The 22,740-nt window shown below is 65.4% G+C and overlaps 12 non-coding genes across 12 annotated transcripts; all 12 read left to right on the forward strand.

The window, feature by feature from the left end:
* The first annotated feature begins 400 nt into the window (after positions 1-400).
* Positions 401-519, forward strand: LOC127676224 (5S ribosomal RNA). Its single transcript, XR_007975738.1, has one exon. It is a non-coding gene; the product is annotated as a 5S ribosomal RNA (ribosomal RNA).
* Positions 520-2,306: 1,787 nt separating this feature from the next.
* On the forward strand, positions 2,307-2,425 carry LOC127676226 (5S ribosomal RNA). Its single transcript, XR_007975739.1, has one exon. It is a non-coding gene; the product is annotated as a 5S ribosomal RNA (ribosomal RNA).
* Positions 2,426-4,212: 1,787 nt separating this feature from the next.
* LOC127676206 (5S ribosomal RNA) lies at positions 4,213-4,331 on the forward strand. The gene has a single exon (XR_007975720.1). It is a non-coding gene; the product is annotated as a 5S ribosomal RNA (ribosomal RNA).
* A 1,787-nt stretch (positions 4,332-6,118) lies between these two features.
* LOC127676207 (5S ribosomal RNA) lies at positions 6,119-6,237 on the forward strand. The gene has a single exon (XR_007975721.1). It is a non-coding gene; the product is annotated as a 5S ribosomal RNA (ribosomal RNA).
* A 1,789-nt stretch (positions 6,238-8,026) lies between these two features.
* LOC127676208 (5S ribosomal RNA) lies at positions 8,027-8,145 on the forward strand. Its single transcript, XR_007975722.1, has one exon. It is a non-coding gene; the product is annotated as a 5S ribosomal RNA (ribosomal RNA).
* A 1,783-nt stretch (positions 8,146-9,928) lies between these two features.
* On the forward strand, positions 9,929-10,047 carry LOC127676227 (5S ribosomal RNA). The gene has a single exon (XR_007975740.1). It is a non-coding gene; the product is annotated as a 5S ribosomal RNA (ribosomal RNA).
* Positions 10,048-11,836: 1,789 nt separating this feature from the next.
* On the forward strand, positions 11,837-11,955 carry LOC127676209 (5S ribosomal RNA). The gene has a single exon (XR_007975723.1). It is a non-coding gene; the product is annotated as a 5S ribosomal RNA (ribosomal RNA).
* A 1,787-nt stretch (positions 11,956-13,742) lies between these two features.
* On the forward strand, positions 13,743-13,861 carry LOC127676210 (5S ribosomal RNA). The gene has a single exon (XR_007975724.1). It is a non-coding gene; the product is annotated as a 5S ribosomal RNA (ribosomal RNA).
* Positions 13,862-15,666: 1,805 nt separating this feature from the next.
* On the forward strand, positions 15,667-15,785 carry LOC127676211 (5S ribosomal RNA). Its single transcript, XR_007975725.1, has one exon. It is a non-coding gene; the product is annotated as a 5S ribosomal RNA (ribosomal RNA).
* Positions 15,786-17,576: 1,791 nt separating this feature from the next.
* On the forward strand, positions 17,577-17,695 carry LOC127676232 (5S ribosomal RNA). Its single transcript, XR_007975745.1, has one exon. It is a non-coding gene; the product is annotated as a 5S ribosomal RNA (ribosomal RNA).
* A 1,793-nt stretch (positions 17,696-19,488) lies between these two features.
* On the forward strand, positions 19,489-19,607 carry LOC127676212 (5S ribosomal RNA). The gene has a single exon (XR_007975726.1). It is a non-coding gene; the product is annotated as a 5S ribosomal RNA (ribosomal RNA).
* A 1,784-nt stretch (positions 19,608-21,391) lies between these two features.
* Positions 21,392-21,510, forward strand: LOC127676213 (5S ribosomal RNA). The gene has a single exon (XR_007975727.1). It is a non-coding gene; the product is annotated as a 5S ribosomal RNA (ribosomal RNA).
* The last annotated feature ends 1,230 nt before the right edge of the window (positions 21,511-22,740 follow it).

Raw genomic sequence — 22,740 nt, forward strand, 5'->3', positions numbered from 1 at the left:
CTGGTCCAAGAACCTCCGGGGAGGGGAGGGGAGGGGAGTGGAGGGGAGGGGAGGAGTAGGAGAAGGAGAGGTCTCCGTGGGGCCAAGTCTGGCACTCACTGTCTGGGCCCGTGCTCCATGGGGAGGGCGCAGGAGGGCTGAAGGGGTTCGGGGAGGTTGTAGGCTGGCAGCGAGGGCTGGCGCGTGTGGGTGGGGCTCGGGCCGGGCCGAGTGGCGTGCGTGCGTGCGTGGCTGTGGTCCTTGGTGTGCGCTGCGGTACAGTGCGTGTGTCTGCGGGGCCCTGTGCTCGCGTGGGCTCGGCGTCGGGTGGGTGGGCGGGCGGGCAGGGGGGCAGCGTTGACAGTGGCGGCGGGCGAACGCCGGCAGCAGGCTCTTGGGGCTTTCCGGAGCGGCGGCCGTCGTCTACGGCCATACCACCCTGAACGCGCCCGATCTCGTCTGATCTCGGAAGCTAAGCAGGGTCGGGCCTGGTTAGTACTTGGATGGGAGACCGCCTGGGAATACTGGGTGCTGTAGGCTTTTTGGACTCCGCCCCGGCGTGTCCTCTCTTGCTTTTGGTCACTGTCACGACCACAGCCGGCCCCTCGGGGACCAGAGACCCGGGCCCAGGGCAGTCCAGCCCCACCCACACCCCACACTCGGGAGAGAGCACCCCGCCCCCCTCGTCCTCCTCGCATAGGACGAGGCTTGTATTGCCCATCACCGCTGGCTCCCGGAGCCCTCAGAGTGGGCACCGCCACACCACACCACACCACACCGCACCTCCCTGCAGGGCTGGCTGGCTAGCTAGCTGGCTGGCAGAGGTTTGGAGGGGAGAGCCTGTCTCCATTTGCACCAAGCCCAGGATGCCCTCCAACACCCATCCGTCCCACCCATCCTGATCCAACACCGCACTTGGCTCCCACCTTGCACAGGCAGGGAGGGGGGTGGACAAGGCTACTCCACCCCTCGCCCTCGCCCACTCCCTCTCCGTGGGAGGAGTCCCGGAAGAACCCAGCCACCACCTGCCACTCTAGCCTGCCTCGGGAGGTCTAGGGAGCTCTGGGGGCCTGTGTCAGTGTGTCTGCTTGTGTCTTGTGTCTGGTGCGTGAGTTCATGCGCTGGTATGTGTGGGTGTGAGAGCACGCAAGAGACTGTTTGACGGGTGTGAGAGTGTGTGTGGCCATCCTGCCTTCTGCTAATGCGCCTCTGTATGTGTGTGTGTGTGTGTGTGTGTGTGTGTGTGTGTAGCATGAGGGCCCTTCCTGCATACTTGCTCTTATCAGCCAGTACACACAAGTGTGTGTGCCTGGGGGATTGGGTGGGTGTGCCAGCCGGCTAGTGTGGGAGTGCTGTGTGTATATGTGTGTGTATGTGTGATGGCATGTGTGCTTTGGGGCCTGGAAGCGCTCGCGCGGGTCCGCGCAGTGCGATCATGCTTGTGAGTGCGTGTGGATGTGCGTGTGTGCGCACGCATGCGTGTAACCATTCGTCAAGTTCCCACTTCTGTGCATCAGTAGCGTGTCTGGGCCATCGCGCTTTCTCGCCCGGGGGCGCCCGCGAGCCCTTGCTCGTGTCGGGCGCAGGGTGCCCCTGTGTGGGTATTGTGTGTGCGCCCGCTCGCTCCAAAGGGAGGGCACGGACAGTGCCTGGCTCCAGGGCTAGCCTGTGCCGCTGGCTGTGGCTGTGCGGATGCTGGGTGGGATGGGATGCCAGCCATCCACAGTCAGTCGGATTTCCGTGCGTGTCCAGGCTGAGGGTCCCAGTCCGGGGCACGGGGAGGGACTGAGGGACGGACGGTGCCGTGAGCGAGGTGGGGCCCAGCGTCCCCGATTCCAGATTCCAGAAGCCGGACTGTCCTCCTCGTCCTCCTCGAGCGTCCAGGGCAAGAGGAGGTCACGCGTGGGTGGGTGGGTGGGTGAGGATGCTGGTCCAAGAACCTCCGGGGAGGGGAGGGGAGGGGAGTGGAGGGGAGGGGAGGAGTAGGAGAAGGAGAGGTCTCCGTGGGGCCAAGTCTGGCACTCACTGTCTGGGCCCGTGCTCCATGGGGAGGGCGCAGGAGGGCTGAAGGGGTTCGGGGAGGTTGTAGGCTGGCAGCGAGGGCTGGCGCGTGTGGGTGGGGCTCGGGCCGGGCCGAGTGGCGTGCGTGCGTGCGTGGCTGTGGTCCTTGGTGTGCGCTGCGGTACAGTGCGTGTGTCTGCGGGGCCCTGTGCTCGCGTGGGCTCGGCGTCGGGTGGGTGGGCGGGCGGGCAGGGGGGCAGCGTTGACAGTGGCGGCGGGCGAACGCCGGCAGCAGGCTCTTGGGGCTTTCCGGAGCGGCGGCCGTCGTCTACGGCCATACCACCCTGAACGCGCCCGATCTCGTCTGATCTCGGAAGCTAAGCAGGGTCGGGCCTGGTTAGTACTTGGATGGGAGACCGCCTGGGAATACTGGGTGCTGTAGGCTTTTTGGACTCCGCCCCGGCGTGTCCTCTCTTGCTTTTGGTCACTGTCACGACCACAGCCGGCCCCTCGGGGACCAGAGACCCGGGCCCAGGGCAGTCCAGCCCCACCCACACCCCACACTCGGGAGAGAGCACCCCGCCCCCCTCGTCCTCCTCGCATAGGACGAGGCTTGTATTGCCCATCACCGCTGGCTCCCGGAGCCCTCAGAGTGGGCACCGCCACACCACACCACACCACACCGCACCTCCCTGCAGGGCTGGCTGGCTAGCTAGCTGGCTGGCAGAGGTTTGGAGGGGAGAGCCTGTCTCCATTTGCACCAAGCCCAGGATGCCCTCCAACACCCATCCGTCCCACCCATCCTGATCCAACACCGCACTTGGCTCCCACCTTGCACAGGCAGGGAGGGGGGTGGACAAGGCTACTCCACCCCTCGCCCTCGCCCACTCCCTCTCCGTGGGAGGAGTCCCGGAAGAACCCAGCCACCACCTGCCACTCTAGCCTGCCTCGGGAGGTCTAGGGAGCTCTGGGGGCCTGTGTCAGTGTGTCTGCTTGTGTCTTGTGTCTGGTGCGTGAGTTCATGCGCTGGTATGTGTGGGTGTGAGAGCACGCAAGAGACTGTTTGACGGGTGTGAGAGTGTGTGTGGCCATCCTGCCTTCTGCTAATGCGCCTCTGTATGTGTGTGTGTGTGTGTGTGTGTGTGTGTGTGTGTAGCATGAGGGCCCTTCCTGCATACTTGCTCTTATCAGCCAGTACACACAAGTGTGTGTGCCTGGGGGATTGGGTGGGTGTGCCAGCCGGCTAGTGTGGGAGTGCTGTGTGTATATGTGTGTGTATGTGTGATGGCATGTGTGCTTTGGGGCCTGGAAGCGCTCGCGCGGGTCCGCGCAGTGCGATCATGCTTGTGAGTGCGTGTGGATGTGCGTGTGTGCGCACGCATGCGTGTAACCATTCGTCAAGTTCCCACTTCTGTGCATCAGTAGCGTGTCTGGGCCATCGCGCTTTCTCGCCCGGGGGCGCCCGCGAGCCCTTGCTCGTGTCGGGCGCAGGGTGCCCCTGTGTGGGTATTGTGTGTGCGCCCGCTCGCTCCAAAGGGAGGGCACGGACAGTGCCTGGCTCCAGGGCTAGCCTGTGCCGCTGGCTGTGGCTGTGCGGATGCTGGGTGGGATGGGATGCCAGCCATCCACAGTCAGTCGGATTTCCGTGCGTGTCCAGGCTGAGGGTCCCAGTCCGGGGCACGGGGAGGGACTGAGGGACGGACGGTGCCGTGAGCGAGGTGGGGCCCAGCGTCCCCGATTCCAGATTCCAGAAGCCGGACTGTCCTCCTCGTCCTCCTCGAGCGTCCAGGGCAAGAGGAGGTCACGCGTGGGTGGGTGGGTGGGTGAGGATGCTGGTCCAAGAACCTCCGGGGAGGGGAGGGGAGGGGAGTGGAGGGGAGGGGAGGAGTAGGAGAAGGAGAGGTCTCCGTGGGGCCAAGTCTGGCACTCACTGTCTGGGCCCGTGCTCCATGGGGAGGGCGGAGGAGGGCTGAAGGGGTTCGGGGAGGTTGTAGGCTGGCAGCGAGGGCTGGCGCGTGTGGGTGGGGCTCGGGCCGGGCCGAGTGGCGTGCGTGCGTGCGTGGCTGTGGTCCTTGGTGTGCGCTGCGGTACAGTGCGTGTGTCTGCGGGGCCCTGGGCTCGCGTGGGCTCGGCGTCGGGTGGGTGGGCGGGCGGGCAGGGGGGCAGCGTTGACAGTGGCGGCGGGCGAGCGCCGGCAGCAGGCTCTTGGGGCTTTCCGGAGCGGCGGCCGTCGTCTACGGCCATACCACCCTGAACGCGCCCGATCTCGTCTGATCTCGGAAGCTAAGCAGGGTCGGGCCTGGTTAGTACTTGGATGGGAGACCGCCTGGGAATACCGGGTGCTGTAGGCTTTTTGGACTCCGCCCCGGCGTGTCCTCTCTTGCTTTTGGTCACTGTCACGACCACAGCCGGCCCCTCGGGGACCAGAGACCCGGGCCCAGGGCAGTCCAGCCCCACCCACACCCCACACTCGGGAGAGAGCACCCCGCCCCCCTCGTCCTCCTCGCATAGGACGAGGCTTGTATTGCCCATCACCGCTGGCTCCCGGAGCCCTCAGAGTGGGCACCGCCACACCACACCACACCACACCGCACCTCCCTGCAGGGCTGGCTGGCTAGCTAGCTGGCTGGCAGAGGTTTGGAGGGGAGAGCCTGTCTCCATTTGCACCAAGCCCAGGATGCCCTCCAACACCCATCCGTCCCACCCATCCTGATCCAACACCGCACTTGGCTCCCACCTTGCACAGGCAGGGAGGGGGGTGGACAAGGCTACTCCACCCCTCGCCCTCGCCCACTCCCTCTCCGTGGGAGGAGTCCCGGAAGAACCCAGCCACCACCTGCCACTCTAGCCTGCCTCGGGAGGTCTAGGGAGCTCTGGGGGCCTGTGTCAGTGTGTCTGCTTGTGTCTTGTGTCTGGTGCGTGAGTTCATGCGCTGGTATGTGTGGGTGTGAGAGCACGCAAGAGACTGTTTGACGGGTGTGAGAGTGTGTGTGGCCATCCTGCCTTCTGCTAATGCGCCTCTGTATGTGTGTGTGTGTGTGTGTGTGTGTGTGTGTGTGTAGCATGAGGGCCCTTCCTGCATACTTGCTCTTATCAGCCAGTACACACAAGTGTGTGTGCCTGGGGGATTGGGTGGGTGTGCCAGCCGGCTAGTGTGGGAGTGCTGTGTGTATATGTGTGTGTATGTGTGATGGCATGTGTGCTTTGGGGCCTGGAAGCGCTCGCGCGGGTCCGCGCAGTGCGATCATGCTTGTGAGTGCGTGTGGATGTGCGTGTGTGCGCACGCACGCGTGTAACCGTTCGTCAAGTTCCCACTTCTGTGCATCAGTAGCGTGTCTGGGCCATCGCGCTTTCTCGCCCGGGGGCGCCCGCGAGCCCTTGCTCGTGTCGGGTGCAGGGTGCCCCTGTGTGGGTATTGTGTGTGCGCCCGCTCGCTCCAAAGGAAGGGCACGGACAGTGCCTGGCTCCAGGGCTAGCCTGTGCCGCTGGCTGTGGCTGTGCGGATGCTGGGTGGGATGGGATGCCAGCCATCCACAGTCAGTCGGATTCCCGTGCGTGTCCAGGCTGAGGGTCCCAGTCCGGGGCACGGGGAGGGACTGAGGGACGGACGGTGCCGTGAGCGAGGTGGGGCCCAGCGTCCCCGATTCCAGATTCCAGAAGCCGGACTGTCCTCCTCGTCCTCCTCGAGCGTCCAGGGCAAGAGGAGGTCACGCGTGGGTGGGTGGGTGGGTGAGGATGCTGGTCCAAGAACCTCCGGGGAGGGGAGGGGAGGGGAGTGGAGGGGAGGGGAGGAGTAGGAGAAGGAGAGGTCTCCGTGGGGCCAAGTCTGGCACTCAATGTCTGGGCCCGTGCTCCATGGGGAGGGCGGAGGAGGGCTGAAGGGGTTCGGGGAGGTTGTAGGCTGGCAGCGAGGGCTGGCGCGTGTGGGTGGGGCTCGGGCCGGGCTGAGTGGCGTGCGTGCGTGCGTGGCTGTGGTCCTTGGTGTGCGCTGCGGTACAGTGCGTGTGTCTGCGGGGCCCTGGGCTCGCGTGGGCTCGGCGTCGGGTGGGTGGGCGGGCGGGCAGGGGGGCAGCGTTGACAGTGGCGGCGGGCGAGCGCCGGCAGCAGGCTCTTGGGGCTTTCCGGAGCGGCGGCCGTCGTCTACGGCCATACCACCCTGAACGCGCCCGATCTCGTCTGATCTCGGAAGCTAAGCAGGGTCGGGCCTGGTTAGTACTTGGATGGGAGACCGCCTGGGAATACCGGGTGCTGTAGGCTTTTTGGACTCCGCCCCGGCGTGTCCTCTCTTGCTTTTGGTCACTGTCACGACCACAGCCGGCCCCTCGGGGACCAGAGACCCGGGCCCAGGGCAGTCCAGCCCCACCCACACCCCACACTCGGGAGAGAGCACCCCGCCCCCCTCGTCCTCCTCGCATAGGACGAGGCTTGTATTGCCCATCACCGCTGGCTCCCGGAGCCCTCAGAGTGGGCACCGCCACACCACACCACACCACACCGCACCTCCCTGCAGGGCTGGCTGGCTAGCTAGCTGGCTGGCCGAGGTTTGGAGGGGAGAGCCTGTCTCCATTTGCACCAAGCCCAGGATGCCCTCCAACACCCATCCGTCCCACCCATCCTGATCCAACACCGCACTTGGCTCCCACCTTGCACAGGCAGGGAGGGGGGTGGACAAGGCTACTCCACCCCTCGCCCTCGCCCACTCCCTCTCCGTGGGAGGAGTCCCGGAAGAACCCAGCCACCACCTGCCACTCTAGCCTGCCTCGGGAGGTCTAGGGAGCTCTGGGGGCCTGTGTCAGTGTGTCTGCTTGTGTCTTGTGTCTGGTGCGTGAGTTCATGCGCTGGTATGTGTGGGTGTGAGAGCACGCAAGAGACTGTTTGACGGGTGTGAGAGTGTGTGTGGCCATCCTGCCTTCTGCTAATGCGCCTCTGTATGTGTGTGTGTGTGTGTGTGTGTGTGTGTGTGTGTGTAGCATGAGGGCCCTTCCTGCATACTTGCTCTTATCAGCCAGTACACACAAGTGTGTGTGCCTGGGGGATTGGGTGGGTGTGCCAGCCGGCTAGTGTGGGAGTGCTGTGTGTATATGTGTGTGTATGTGTGATGGCATGTGTGCTTTGGTGCCTGGAAGCGCTCGCGCGGGTCCGCGCAGTGCGATCATGCTTGTGAGTGCGTGTGGATGTGCGTGTGTGCGCACGCACGCGTGTAACCGTTCGTCAAGTTCCCACTTCTGTGCATCAGTAGCGTGTCTGGGCCATCGCGCTTTCTCGCCCGGGGGCGCCCGCGAGCCCTTGCTCGTGTCGGGCGCAGGGTGCCCCTGTGTGGGTATTGTGTGTGCGCCCGCTCGCTCCAAAGGGAGGGCACGGACAGTGCCTGGCTCCAGGGCTAGCCTGTGCCGCTGGCTGTGGCTGTGCGGATGCTGGGTGGGATGGGATGCCAGCCATCCACAGTCAGTCGGATTTCCGTGCGTGTCCAGGCTGAGGGTCCCAGTCCGGGGCACGGGGAGGGACTGAGGGACGGACGGTGCCGTGAGCGAGGTGGGGCCCAGCGTCCCCGATTCCAGATTCCAGAAGCCGGACTGTCCTCCTCGTCCTCCTCGAGCGTCCAGGGCAAGAGGAGGTCACGCGTGGGTGGGTGGGTGGGTGAGGATGCTGGTCCAAGAACCTCCGGGGAGGGGAGGGGAGGGGAGTGGAGGGGAGGGGAGGAGTAGGAGAAGGAGAGGTCTCCGTGGGGCCAAGTCTGGCACTCACTGTCTGGGCCCGTGCTCCATGGGGAGGGCGGAGGAGGGCTGAAGGGGTTCGGGGAGGTTGTAGGCTGGCAGCGAGGGCTGGCGCGTGTGGGTGGGGCTCGGGCCGGGCCGAGTGGCGTGCGTGCGTGCGTGGCTGTGGTCCTTGGTGTGCGCTGCGGTACAGTGCGTGTGTCTGCGGGGCCCTGGGCTCGCGTGGGCTCGGCGTCGGGTGGGTGGGCGGGCGGGCAGGGGGGCAGCGTTGACAGTGGCGGCGGGCGAGCGCCGGCAGCAGGCTCTTGGGGCTTTCCGGAGCGGCGGCCGTCGTCTACGGCCATACCACCCTGAACGCGCCCGATCTCGTCTGATCTCGGAAGCTAAGCAGGGTCGGGCCTGGTTAGTACTTGGATGGGAGACCGCCTGGGAATACCGGGTGCTGTAGGCTTTTTGGACTCCGCCCCGGCTTGTCCTCTCTTGCTTTTGGTCACTGTCACGACCACAGCCGGCCCCTCGGGGACCAGAGACCCGGGCCCAGGGCAGTCCAGCCCCACCCACACCCCACACTCGGGAGAGAGCACCCCGCCCCCCTCGTCCTCCTCGCATAGGACGAGGCTTGTATTGCCCATCACCGCTGGCTCCCGGAGCCCTCAGAGTGGGCACCGCCACACCACACCACACCACACCGCACCTCCCTGCAGGGCTGGCTGGCTAGCTAGCTGGCTGGCAGAGGTTTGGAGGGGAGAGCCTGTCTCCATTTGCACCAAGCCCAGGATGCCCTCCAACACCCATCCGTCCCACCCATCCTGATCCAACACCGCACTTGGCTCCCACCTTGCACAGGCAGGGAGGGGGGTGGACAAGGCTACTCCACCCCTCGCCCTCGCCCACTCCCTCTCCGTGGGAGGAGTCCCGGAAGAACCCAGCCACCACCTGCCACTCTAGCCTGCCTCGGGAGGTCTAGGGAGCTCTGGGGGCCTGTGTCAGTGTGTCTGCTTGTGTCTTGTGTCTGGTGCGTGAGTTCATGCGCTGGTATGTGTGGGTGTGAGAGCACGCAAGAGACTGTTTGACGGGTGTGAGAGTGTGTGTGGCCATCCTGCCTTCTGCTAATGCGCCTCTGTATGTGTGTGTGTGTGTGTGTGTGTGTGTGTGTAGCATGAGGGCCCTTCCTGCATACTTGCTCTTATCAGCCAGTACACACAAGTGTGTGTGCCTGGGGGATTGGGTGGGTGTGCCAGCCGGCTAGTGTGGGAGTGCTGTGTGTATATGTGTGTGTATGTGTGATGGCATGTGTGCTTTGGGGCCTGGAAGCGCTCGCGCGGGTCCGCGCAGTGCGATCATGCTTGTGAGTGCGTGTGGATGTGCGTGTGTGCGCACGCATGCGTGTAACCGTTCGTCAAGTTCCCACTTCTGTGCATCAGTAGCGTGTCTGGGCCATCGCGCTTTCTCGCCCGGGGGCGCCCGCGAGCCCTTGCTCGTGTCGGGCGCAGGGTGCCCCTGTGTGGGTATTGTGTGTGCGCCCGCTCGCTCCAAAGGGAGGGCACGGACAGTGCCTGGCTCCAGGGCTAGCCTGTGCCGCTGGCTGTGGCTGTGCGGATGCTGGGTGGGATGGGATGCCAGCCATCCACAGTCAGTCGGATTTCCGTGCGTGTCCAGGCTGAGGGTCCCAGTCCGGGGCACGGGGAGGGACTGAGGGACGGACGGTGCCGTGAGCGAGGTGGGGCCCAGCGTCCCCGATTCCAGATTCCAGAAGCCGGACTGTCCTCCTCGTCCTCCTCGAGCGTCCAGGGCAAGAGGAGGTCACGCGTGGGTGGGTGGGTGGGTGAGGATGCTGGTCCAAGAACCTCCGGGGAGGGGAGGGGAGGGGAGTGGAGGGGAGGGGAGGAGTAGGAGAAGGAGAGGTCTCCGTGGGGCCAAGTCTGGCACTCACTGTCTGGGCCCGTGCTCCATGGGGAGGGCGCAGGAGGGCTGAAGGGGTTCGGGGAGGTTGTAGGCTGGCAGCGAGGGCTGGCGCGTGTGGGTGGGGCTCGGGCCGGGCCGAGTGGCGTGCGTGCGTGCGTGGCTGTGGTCCTTGGTGTGCGCTGCGGTACAGTGCGTGTGTCTGCGGGGCCCTGTGCTCGCGTGGGCTCGGCGTCGGGTGGGTGGGCGGGCGGGCAGGGGGGCAGCGTTGACAGTGGCGGCGGGCGAACGCCGGCAGCAGGCTCTTGGGGCTTTCCGGAGCGGCGGCCGTCGTCTACGGCCATACCACCCTGAACGCGCCCGATCTCGTCTGATCTCGGAAGCTAAGCAGGGTCGGGCCTGGTTAGTACTTGGATGGGAGACCGCCTGGGAATACTGGGTGCTGTAGGCTTTTTGGACTCCGCCCCGGCGTGTCCTCTCTTGCTTTTGGTCACTGTCACGACCACAGCCGGCCCCTCGGGGACCAGAGACCCGGGCCCAGGGCAGTCCAGCCCCACCCACACCCCACACTCGGGAGAGAGCACCCCGCCCCCCTCGTCCTCCTCGCATAGGACGAGGCTTGTATTGCCCATCACCGCTGGCTCCCGGAGCCCTCAGAGTGGGCACCGCCACACCACACCACACCACACCGCACCTCCCTGCAGGGCTGGCTGGCTAGCTAGCTGGCTGGCAGAGGTTTGGAGGGGAGAGCCTGTCTCCATTTGCACCAAGCCCAGGATGCCCTCCAACACCCATCCGTCCCACCCATCCTGATCCAACACCGCACTTGGCTCCCACCTTGCACAGGCAGGGAGGGGGGTGGACAAGGCTACTCCACCCCTCGCCCTCGCCCACTCCCTCTCCGTGGGAGGAGTCCCGGAAGAACCCAGCCACCACCTGCCACTCTAGCCTGCCTCGGGAGGTCTAGGGAGCTCTGGGGGCCTGTGTCAGTGTGTCTGCTTGTGTCTTGTGTCTGGTGCGTGAGTTCATGCGCTGGTATGTGTGGGTGTGAGAGCACGCAAGAGACTGTTTGACGGGTGTGAGAGTGTGTGTGGCCATCCTGCCTTCTGCTAATGCGCCTCTGTATGTGTGTGTGTGTGTGTGTGTGTGTGTGTGTGTGTGTAGCATGAGGGCCCTTCCTGCATACTTGCTCTTATCAGCCAGTACACACAAGTGTGTGTGCCTGGGGGATTGGGTGGGTGTGCCAGCCGGCTAGTGTGGGAGTGCTGTGTGTATATGTGTGTGTATGTGTGATGGCATGTGTGCTTTGGGGCCTGGAAGCGCTCGCGCGGGTCCGCGCAGTGCGATCATGCTTGTGAGTGCGTGTGGATGTGCGTGTGTGCGCACGCATGCGTGTAACCATTCGTCAAGTTCCCACTTCTGTGCATCAGTAGCGTGTCTGGGCCATCGCGCTTTCTCGCCCGGGGGCGCCCGCGAGCCCTTGCTCGTGTCGGGCGCAGGGTGCCCCTGTGTGGGTATTGTGTGTGCGCCCGCTCGCTCCAAAGGGAGGGCACGGACAGTGCCTGGCTCCAGGGCTAGCCTGTGCCGCTGGCTGTGGCTGTGCGGATGCTGGGTGGGATGGGATGCCAGCCATCCACAGTCAGTCGGATTTCCGTGCGTGTCCAGGCTGAGGGTCCCAGTCCGGGGCACGGGGAGGGACTGAGGGACGGACGGTGCCGTGAGCGAGGTGGGGCCCAGCGTCCCCGATTCCAGATTCCAGAAGCCGGACTGTCCTCCTCGTCCTCCTCGAGCGTCCAGGGCAAGAGGAGGTCACGCGTGGGTGGGTGGGTGGGTGAGGATGCTGGTCCAAGAACCTCCAGGGAGGGGAGGGGAGGGGAGTGGAGGGGAGGGGAGGAGTAGGAGAAGGAGAGGTCTCCGTGGGGCCAAGTCTGGCACTCACTGTCTGGGCCCGTGCTCCATGGGGAGGGCGGAGGAGGGCTGAAGGGGTTCGGGGAGGTTGTAGGCTGGCAGCGAGGGCTGGCGCGTGTGGGTGGGGCTCGGGCCGGGCCGAGTGGCGTGCGTGCGTGCGTGGCTGTGGTCCTTGGTGTGCGCTGCGGTACAGTGCGTGTGTCTGCGGGGCCCTGGGCTCGCGTGGGCTCGGCGTCGGGTGGGTGGGCGGGCGGGCAGGGGGGCAGCGTTGACAGTGGCGGCGGGCGAGCGCCGGCAGCAGGCTCTTGGGGCTTTCCGGAGCGGCGGCCGTCGTCTACGGCCATACCACCCTGAACGCGCCCGATCTCGTCTGATCTCGGAAGCTAAGCAGGGTCGGGCCTGGTTAGTACTTGGATGGGAGACCGCCTGGGAATACCGGGTGCTGTAGGCTTTTTGGACTCCGCCCCGGCGTGTCCTCTCTTGCTTTTGGTCACTGTCACGACCACAGCCGGCCCCTCGGGGACCAGAGACCCGGGCCCAGGGCAGTCCAGCCCCACCCACACCCCACACTCGGGAGAGAGCACCCCGCCCCCCTCGTCCTCCTCGCATAGGACGAGGCTTGTATTGCCCATCACCGCTGGCTCCCGGAGCCCTCAGAGTGGGCACCGCCACACCACACCACACCACACCGCACCTCCCTGCAGGGCTGGCTGGCTAGCTAGCTGGCTGGCAGAGGTTTGGAGGGGAGAGCCTGTCTCCATTTGCACCAAGCCCAGGATGCCCTCCAACACCCATCCGTCCCACCCATCCTGATCCAACACCGCACTTGGCTCCCACCTTGCACAGGCAGGGAGGGGGGTGGACAAGGCTACTCCACCCCTCGCCCTCGCCCACTCCCTCTCCGTGGGAGGAGTCCCGGAAGAACCCAGCCACCACCTGCCACTCTAGCCTGCCTCGGGAGGTCTAGGGAGCTCTGGGGGCCTGTGTCAGTGTGTCTGCTTGTGTCTTGTGTCTGGTGCGTGAGTTCATGCGCTGGTATGTGTGGGTGTGAGAGCACGCAAGAGACTGTTTGACGGGTGTGAGAGTGTGTGTGGCCATCCTGCCTTCTGCTAATGCGCCTCTGTATGTGTGTGTGTGTGTGTGTGTGTGTGTGTGTGTGTAGCATGAGGGCCCTTCCTGCATACTTGCTCTTATCAGCCAGTACACACAAGTGTGTGTGCCTGGGGGATTGGGTGGGTGTGCCAGCCGGCTAGTGTGGGAGTGCTGTGTGTATATGTGTGTGTATGTGTGATGGCATGTGTGCTTTGGGGCCTGGAAGCGCTCGCGCGGGTCCGCGCAGTGCGATCATGCTTGTGAGTGCGTGTGGATGTGCGTGTGTGCGCACGCACGCGTGTAACCGTTCGTCAAGTTCCCACTTCTGTGCATCAGTAGCGTGTCTGGGCCATCGCGCTTTCTCGCCCGGGGGCGCCCGCGAGCCCTTGCTCGTGTCGGGCGCAGGGTGCCCCTGTGTGGGTATTGTGTGTGCGCCCGCTCGCTCCAAAGGGAGGGCACGGACAGTGCCTGGCTCCAGGGCTAGCCTGTGCCGCTGGCTGTGGCTGTGCGGATGCTGGGTGGGATGGGATGCCAGCCATCCACAGTCAGTCGGATTTCCGTGCGTGTCCAGGCTGAGGGTCCCAGTCCGGGGCACAGGGAGGGACTGAGGGACGGACGGTGCCGTGAGCGAGGTGGGGCCCAGCGTCCCCGATTCCAGATTCCAGAAGCCGGACTGTCCTCCTCGTCCTCCTCGAGCGTCCAGGGCAAGAGGAGGTCACGCGTGGGTGGGTGGGTGGGTGAGGATGCTGGTCCAAGAACCTCCGGGGAGGGGAGGGGAGGGGAGTGGAGGGGAGGGGAGGAGTAGGAGAAGGAGAGGTCTCCGTGGGGCCAAGTCTGGCACTCACTGTCTGGGCCCGTGCTCCATGGGGAGGGCGGAGGAGGGCTGAAGGGGTTCGGGGAGGTTGTAGGCTGGCAGCGAGGGCTGGCGCGTGTGGGTGGGGCTCGGGCCGGGCCGAGTGGCGTGCGTGCGTGCGTGGCTGTGGTCCTTGGTGTGCGCTGCGGTACAGTGCGTGTGTCTGCGGGGCCCTGGGCTCGCGTGGGCTCGGCGTCGGGTGGGTGGGCGGGCGGGCAGGGGGGCAGCGTTGACAGTGGCGGCGGGCGAGAGCCGGCAGCAGGCTCTTGGGGCTTTCCGGAGCGGCGGCCGTCGTCTACGGCCATACCACCCTGAACGCGCCCGATCTCGTCTGATCTCGGAAGCTAAGCAGGGTCGGGCCTGGTTAGTACTTGGATGGGAGACCGCCTGGGAATACCGGGTGCTGTAGGCTTTTTGGACTCCGCCCCGGCGTGTCCTCTCTTGCTTTTGGTCACTGTCACGACCACAGCCGGCCCCTCGGGGACCAGAGACCCGGGCCCAGGGCAGTCCAGCCCCACCCACACCCCACACTCGGGAGAGAGCACCCCGCCCCCCTCGTCCTCCTCGCATAGGACGAGGCTTGTATTGCCCATCACCGCTGGCTCCCGGAGCCCTCAGAGTGGGCACCGCCACACCACACCACACCACACCACACCACACCACACCACACCGCACCTCCCTGCAGGGCTGGCTGGCTAGCTGGCTGGCAGAGGTTTGGAGGGGAGAGCCTGTCTCCATTTGCACCAAGCCCAGGATGCCCTCCAACACCCATCCGTCCCACCCATCCTGATCCAACACCGCACTTGGCTCCCACCTTGCACAGGCAGGGAGGGGGGTGGACAAGGCTACTCCACCCCTCGCCCTCGCCCACTCCCTCTCCGTGGGAGGAGTCCCGGAAGAACCCAGCCACCACCTGCCACTCTAGCCTGCCTCGGGAGGTCTAGGGAGCTCTGGGGGCCTGTGTCAGTGTGTCTGCTTGTGTCTTGTGTCTGGTGCGTGAGTTCATGCGCTGGTATGTGTGGGTGTGAGAGCACGCAAGAGACTGTTTGACGGGTGTGAGAGTGTGTGTGGCCATCCTGCCTTCTGCTAATGCGCCTCTGTATGTGTGTGTGTGTGTGTGTGTGTGTGTGTGTGTGTGTAGCATGAGGGCCCTTCCTGCATACTTGCTCTTATCAGCCAGTACACACAAGTGTGTGTGCCTGGGGGATTGGGTGGGTGTGCCAGCCGGCTAGTGTGGGAGTGCTGTGTGTATATGTGTGTGTATGTGTGATGGCATGTGTGCTTTGGGGCCTGGAAGCGCTCGCGCGGGTCCGCGCAGTGCGATCATGCTTGTGAGTGCGTGTGGATGTGCGTGTGTGCGCACGCACGCGTGTAACCGTTCGTCAAGTTCCCACTTCTGTGCATCAGTAGCGTGTCTGGGCCATCGCGCTTTCTCGCCCGGGGGCGCCCGCGAGCCCTTGCTCGTGTCGGGCGCAGGGTGCCCCTGTGTGGGTATTGTGTGTGCGCCCGCTCGCTCCAAAGGGAGGGCACGGACAGTGCCTGGCTCCAGGGCTAGCCTGTGCCGCTGGCTGTGGCTGTGCGGATGCCGGGTGGGATGGGATGCCAGCCATCCACAGTCAGTCGGATTTCCGTGCGTGTCCAGGCTGAGGGTCCCAGTCCGGGGCACGGGGAGGGACTGAGGGACGGACGGTGCCGTGAGCGAGGTGGGGCCCAGCGTCCCCGATTCCAGATTCCAGAAGCCGGACTGTCCTCCTCGTCCTCCTCGAGCGTCCAGGGCAAGAGGAGGTCACGCGTGGGTGGGTGGGTGGGTGAGGATGCTGGTCCAAGAACCTCCGGGGAGGGGAGGGGAGGGGAGTGGAGGGGAGGGGAGGAGTAGGAGAAGGAGAGGTCTCCGTGGGGCCAAGTCTGGCACTCACTGTCTGGGCCCGTGCTCCATGGGGAGGGCGCAGGAGGGCTGAAGGGGTTCGGGGAGGTTGTAGGCTGGCAGCGAGGGCTGGCGCGTGTGGGTGGGGCTCGGGCCGGGCCGAGTGGCGTGCGTGCGTGCGTGGCTGTGGTCCTTGGTGTGCGCTGCGGTACAGTGCGTGTGTCTGCGGGGCCCTGGGCTCGCGTGGGCTCGGCGTCGGGTGGGTGGGCGGGCGGGCAGGGGGGCAGCGTTGACAGTGGCGGCGGGCGAGCGCCGGCAGCAGGCTCTTGGGGCTTTCCGGAGCGGCGGCCGTCGTCTACGGCCATACCACCCTGAACGCGCCCGATCTCGTCTGATCTCGGAAGCTAAGCAGGGTCGGGCCTGGTTAGTACTTGGATGGGAGACCGCCTGGGAATACCGGGTGCTGTAGGCTTTTTGGACTCCGCCCCGGCGTGTCCTCTCTTGCTTTTGGTCACTGTCACGACCACAGCCGGCCCCTCGGGGACCAGAGACCCGGGCCCAGGGCAGTCCAGCCCCACCCACACCCCACACTCGGGAGAGAGCACCCCGCCCCCCTCGTCCTCCTCGCATAGGACGAGGCTTGTATTGCCCATCACCGCTGGCTCCCGGAGCCCTCAGAGTGGGCACCGCCACACCACACCACACCACACCGCACCTCCCTGCAGGGCTGGCTGGCTAGCTAGCTGGCTGGCAGAGGTTTGGAGGGGAGAGCCTGTCTCCATTTGCACCAAGCCCAGGATGCCCTCCAACACCCATCCGTCCCACCCATCCTGATCCAACACCGCACTTGGCTCCCACCTTGCACAGGCAGGGAGGGGGGTGGACAAGGCTACTCCACCCCTCGCCCTCGCCCACTCCCTCTCCGTGGGAGGAGTCCCGGAAGAACCCAGCCACCACCTGCCACTCTAGCCTGCCTCGGGAGGTCTAGGGAGCTCTGGGGGCCTGTGTCAGCGTGTCTGCTTGTGTCTTGTGTCTGGTGCGTGAGTTCATGCGCTGGTATGTGTGGGTGTGAGAGCACGCAAGAGACTGTTTGACGGGTGTGAGAGTGTGTGTGGCCATCCTGCCTTCTGCTAATGCGCCTCTGTATGTGTGTGTGTGTGTGTGTGTGTGTGTGTGTGTGTGTGTAGCATGAGGGCCCTTCCTGCATACTTGCTCTTATCAGCCAGTACACACAAGTGTGTGTGCCTGGGGGATTGGGTGGGTGTGCCAGCCGGCTAGTGTGGGAGTGCTGTGTGTATATGTGTGTGTATGTGTGATGGCATGTGTGCTTTGGGGCCTGGAAGCGCTCGCGCGGGTCCGCGCAGTGCGATCATGCTTGTGAGTGCGTGTGGATGTGCGTGTGTGCGCACGCACGCGTGTAACCGTTCGTCAAGTTCCCACTTCTGTGCATCAGTAGCGTGTCTGGGCCATCGCGCTTTCTCGCCCGGGGGCGCCCGCGAGCCCTTGCTCGTGTCGGGCGCAGGGTGCCCCTGTGTGGGTATTGTGTGTGCGCCCGCTCGCTCCAAAGGGAGGGCACGGACAGTGCCTGGCTCCAGGGCTAGCCTGTGCCGCTGGCTGTGGCTGTGCGGATGCTGGGTGGGATGGGATGCCAGCCATCCACAGTCAGTCGGATTTCCGTGCGTGTCCAGGCTGAGGGTCCCAGTCCGGGGCACGGGGAGGGACTGAGGGACGGACGGTGCCGTGAGCGAGGTGGGGCCCAGCGTCCCCAATTCCAGATTCCAGAAGCCGGACTGTCCTCCTCGTCCTCCTCGAGCGTCCAGGGCAAGAGGAGGTCACGCGTGGGTGGGTGGGTGGGTGAGGATGCTGGTCCAAGAACCTCCGGGGAGGGGAGGGGAGGGGAGTGGAGGGGAGGGGAGGAGTAGGAGAAGGAGAGGTCTCCGTGGGGCCAAGTCTGGCACTCACTGTCTGGGCCCGTGCTCCATGGGGAGGGCGGAGGAGGGCTGAAGGGGTTCGGGGAGGTTGTAGGCTGGCAGCGAGGGCTGGCGCGTGTGGGTGGGGCTCGGGCCGGGCCGAGTGGCGTGCGTGCGTGCGTGGCTGTGGTCCTTGGTGTGCGCTGCGGTACAGTGCGTGTGTCTGCGGGGCCCTGGGCTCGCGTGGGCTCGGCGTCGGGTGGGTGGGCGGGCGGGCAGGGGGGCAGCGTTGACAGTGGCGGCGGGCGAGCGCCGGCAGCAGGCTCTTGGGGCTTTCCGGAGCGGCGGCCGTCGTCTATGGCCATACCACCCTGAACGCGCCCGATCTCGTCTGATCTCGGAAGCTAAGTAGGGTCGGGCCTGGTTAGTACTTGGATGGGAGACCGCCTGGGAATACCGGGTGCTGTAGGCTTTTTGGACTCCGCCCCGGCGTGTCCTCTCTTGCTTTTGGTCACTGTCACGACCACAGCCGGCCCCTCGGGGACCAGAGACCCGGGCCCAGGGCGGTCCAGCCCCACCCACACCCCACACTCGGGAGAGAGCACCCCGCCCCCCTCGTCCTCCTCGCATAGGACGAGGCTTGTATTGCCCATCACCGCTGGCTCCCGGAGCCCTCAGAGTGGGCACCGCCACACCACACCACACCACACCGCACCTCCCTGCAGGGCTGGCTGGCTAGCTAGCTGGCTGGCAGAGGTTTGGAGGGGAGAGCCTGTCTCCATTTGCACCAAGCCCAGGATGCCCTCCAACACCCACCCGTCCCACCCATCCTGATCCAACACCGCACTTGGCTCCCACCTTGCACAGGCAGGGAGGGGGGTGGACAAGGCTACTCCACCCCTCGCCCTCGCCCACTCCCTCTCCGTGGGAGGAGTCCCGGAAGAACCCAGCCACCACCTGCCACTCTAGCCTGCCTCGGGAGGTCTAGGGAGCTCTGGGGGCCTGTGTCAGTGTGTCTGCTTGTGTCTTGTGTCTGGTGCGTGAGTTCATGCGCTGGTATGTGTGGGTGTGAGAGCACGCAAGAGACTGTTTGACGGGTGTGAGAGTGTGTGTGGCCATCCTGCCTTCTGCTAATGCGCCTCTGTATGTGTGTGTGTGTGTGTGTGTGTGTGTGTGTGTGTGTGTGTAGCATGAGGGCCCTTCCTGCATACTTGCTCTTATCAGCCAGTACACACAAGTGTGTGTGCCTGGGGGATTGGGTGGGTGTGCCAGCCGGCTAGTGTGGGAGTGCTGTGTGTATATGTGTGTGTATGTGTGATGGCATGTGTGCTTTGGGGCCTGGAAGCGCTCGCGCGGGTCCGCGCAGTGCGATCATGCTTGTGAGTGCGTGTGGATGTGCGTGTGTGCGCACGCACGCGTGTAACCGTTCGTCAAGTTCCCACTTCTGTGCATCAGTAGCGTGTCTGGGCCATCGCGCTTTCTCGCCCGGGGGCGCCCGCGAGCCCTTGCTCGTGTCGGGCGCAGGGTGCCCCTGTGTGGGTATTGTGTGTGCGCCCGCTCGCTCCAAAGGGAGGGCACGGACAGTGCCTGGCTCCAGGGCTAGCCTGTGCCGCTGGCTGTGGCTGTGCGGATGCTGGGTGGGATGGGATGCCAGCCATCCACAGTCAGTCGGATTTCCGTGCGTGTCCAGGCTGAGGGTCCCAGTCCGGGGCACGGGGAGGGACTGAGGGACGGACGGTGCCGTGAGCGAGGTGGGGCCCAGCGTCCCCAATTCCAGATTCCAGAAGCCGGACTGTCCTCCTCGTCCTCCTCGAGCGTCCAGGGCAAGAGGAGGTCACGCGTGGGTGGGTGGGTGGGTGAGGATGCTGGTCCAAGAACCTCCGGGGAGGGGAGGGGAGGGGAGTGGAGGGGAGGGGAGGAGTAGGAGAAGGAGAGGTCTCCGTGGGGCCAAGTCTGGCACTCACTGTCTGGGCCCGTGCTCCATGGGGAGGGCGGAGGAGGGCTGAAGGGGTTCGGGGAGGTTGTAGGCTGGCAGCGAGGGCTGGCGCGTGTGGGTGGGGCTCGGGCCGGGCCGAGTGGCGTGCGTGCGTGCGTGGCTGTGGTCCTTGGTGTGCGCTGCGGTACAGTGCGTGTGTCTGCGGGGCCCTGGGCTCGCGTTGGCTCGGCGTCGGGTGGGTGGGCGGGCGGGCAGGGGGGCAGCGTTGACAGTGGCGGCGGGCGAGCGCCGGCAGCAGGCTCTTGGGGCTTTCCGGAGCGGCTGCCGTCGTCTACGGCCATACCACCCTGAACGCGCCCGATCTCGTCTGATCTCGGAAGCTAAGCAGGGTCGGGCCTGGTTAGTACTTGGATGGGAGACCGCCTGGGAATACCGGGTGCTGTAGGCTTTTTGGACTCCGCCCCGGCTTGTCCTCTCTTGCTTTTGGTCACTGTCACGACCACAGCCGGCCCCTCGGGGACCAGAGACCCGGGCCCAGGGCAGTCCAGCCCCACCCACACCCCACACTCGGGAGAGAGCACCCCGCCCCCCTCGTCCTCCTCGCATAGGACGAGGCTTGTATTGCCCATCACCGCTGGCTCCCGGAGCCCTCAGAGTGGGCACCGCCACACCACACCACACCACACCGCACCTCCCTGCAGGGCTGGCTGGCTAGCTAGCTGGCTGGCAGAGGTTTGGAGGGGAGAGCCTGTCTCCATTTGCACCAAGCCCAGGATGCCCTCCAACAACCACCCGTCCCACCCATCCTGATCCAACACCGCACTTGGCTCCCACCTTGCACAGGCAGGGAGGGGGGTGGACAAGGCTACTCCACCCCTCGCCCTCGCCCACTCCCTCTCCGTGGGAGGAGTCCCGGAAGAACCCAGCCACCACCTGCCACTCTAGCCTGCCTCGGGAGGTCTAGGGAGCTCTGGGGGCCTGTGTCAGTGTGTCTGCTTGTGTCTTGTGTCTGGTGCGTGAGTTCATGCGCTGGTATGTGTGGGTGTGAGAGCACGCAAGAGACTGTTTGACGGGTGTGAGAGTGTGTGTGGCCATCCTGCCTTCTGCTAATGCGCCTCTGTATGTGTGTGTGTGTGTGTGTGTGTGTGTGTGTGTAGCATGAGGGCACTTCCTGCATACTTGCTCTTATCAGCCAGTACACACAAGTGTGTGTGCCTGGGGGATTGGGTGGGTGTGCCAGCCGGCTAGTGTGGGAGTGCTGTGTGTATATGTGTGTGTATGTGTGATGGCATGTGTGCTTTGGGGCCTGGAAGCGCTCGCGCGGGTCCGCGCAGTGCGATCATGCTTGTGAGTGCGTGTGGATGTGCGTGTGTGCGCACGCACGCGTGTAACCGTTCGTCAAGTTCCCACTTCTGTGCATCAGTAGCGTGTCTGGGCCATCGCGCTTTCTCGCCCGGGGGCGCCCGCGAGCCCTTGCTCGTGTCGGGCGCAGGGTGCCCCTGTGTGGGTATTGTGTGTGCGCCCGCTCGCTCCAAAGGGAGGGCACGGACAGTGCCTGGCTCCAGGGCTAGCCTGTGCCGCTGGCTGTGGCTGTGCGGATGCTGGGTGGGATGGGATGCCAGCCATCCACAGTCAGTCGGATTTCCGTGCGTGTCCAGGCTGAGGGTCCCAGTCCGGGGCACGGGGAGGGACTGAGGGACGGACGGTGCCGTGAGCGAGGTGGGGCCCAGCGTCCCCGATTCCAGATTCCAGAAGCCGGACTGTCCTCCTCGTCCTCCTCGAGCGTCCAGGGCAAGAGGAGGTCACGCGTGGGTGGGTGGGTGGGTGAGGATGCTGGTCCAAGAACCTCCGGGGAGGGGAGGGGAGGGGAGTGGAGGGGAGGGAGGAGTAGGAGAAGGAGAGGTCTCCGTGGGGCCAAGTCTGGCACTCACTGTCTGGGCCCGTGCTCCATGGGGAGGGCGCAGGAGGGCTGAAGGGGTTCGGGGAGGTTGTAGGCTGGCAGCGAGGGCTGGCGCGTGTGGGTGGGGCTCGGGCCGGGCCGAGTGGCGTGCGTGCGTGCGTGGCTGTGGTCCTTGGTGTGCGCTGCGGTACAGTGCGTGTGTCTGCGGGGCCCTGTGCTCGCGTGGGCTCGGCGTCGGGTGGGTGGGCGGGCGGGCAGGGGGGCAGCGTTGACAGTGGCGGCGGGCGAACGCCGGCAGCAGGCTCTTGGGGCTTTCCGGAGCGGCGGCCGTCGTCTACGGCCATACCACCCTGAACGCGCCCGATCTCGTCTGATCTCGGAAGCTAAGCAGGGTCGGGCCTGGTTAGTACTTGGATGGGAGACCGCCTGGGAATACCGGGTGCTGTAGGCTTTTTGGACTCCGCCCCGGCGTGTCCTCTCTTGCTTTTGGTCACTGTCACGACCACAGCCGGCCCCTCGGGGACCAGAGACCCGGGCCCAGGGCAGTCCAGCCCCACCCACACCCCACACTCGGGAGAGAGCACCCCGCCCCCCTCGTCCTCTTCGCATAGGACGAGGCTTGTATTGCCCATCACCGCTGGCTCCCGGAGCCCTCAGAGTGGGCACCGCCACACCACACCACACCACACCGCACCTCCCTGCAGGGATGGCTGGCTAGCTAGCTGGCTGGCAGAGGTTTGGAGGGGAGAGCCTGTCTCCATTTGCACCAAGCCCAGGATGCCCTCCAACACCCATCCGTCCCACCCATCCTGATCCAACACCGCACTTGGCTCCCACCTTGCACAGGCAGGGAGGGGGGTGGACAAGGCTACTCCACCCCTCGCCCTCGCCCACTCCCTCTCCGTGGGAGGAGTCCCGGAAGAACCCAGCCACCACCTGCCACTCTAGCCTGCCTCGGGAGGTCTAGGGAGCTCTGGGGGCCTGTGTCAGTGTGTCTGCTTGTGTCTTGTGTCTGGTGCGTGAGTTCATGCGCTGGTATGTGTGGGTGTGAGAGCACGCAAGAGACTGTTTGACGGGTGTGAGAGTGTGTGTGGCCATCCTGCCTTCTGCTAATGCGCCTCTGTATGTGTGTGTGTGTGTGTGTGTGTGTAGCATGAGGGCCCTTCCTGCATACTTGCTCTTATCAGCCAGTACACACAAGTGTGTGTGCCTGGGGGATTGGGTGGGTGTGCCAGCCGGCTAGTGTGGGAGTGCTGTGTGTATATGTGTGTGTATGTGTGATGGCATGTGTGCTTTGGGGCCTGGAAGCGGTCGCGCGGGTCCGCGCAGTGCGATCATGCTTGTGAGTGCGTGTGGATGTGCGTGTGTGCGCACGCACGCGTGTAACCGTTCGTCAAGTTCCCACTTCTGTGCATCAGTAGCGTGTCTGGGCCATCGCGCTTTCTCGCCCGGGGGCGCCCGCGAGCCCTTGCTCGTGTCGGGCGCAGGGTGCCCCTGTGTGGGTATTGTGTGTGCGCCCGCTCGCTCCAAAGGGAGGGCACGGACAGTGCCTGGCTCCAGGGCTAGCCTGTGCCGCTGGCTGTGGCTGTGCGGATGCTGGGTGGGATGGGATGCCAGCCATCCACAGTCAGTCGGATTTCCGTGCGTGTCCAGGCTGAGGGTCCCAGTCCGGGGCACGGGG

This window comes from Apodemus sylvaticus, unplaced genomic scaffold (assembly GCF_947179515.1).
Source record: "Apodemus sylvaticus unplaced genomic scaffold, mApoSyl1.1 scaffold_152, whole genome shotgun sequence".
NCBI classification, from domain to species: domain Eukaryota; kingdom Metazoa; phylum Chordata; class Mammalia; order Rodentia; family Muridae; genus Apodemus; species Apodemus sylvaticus.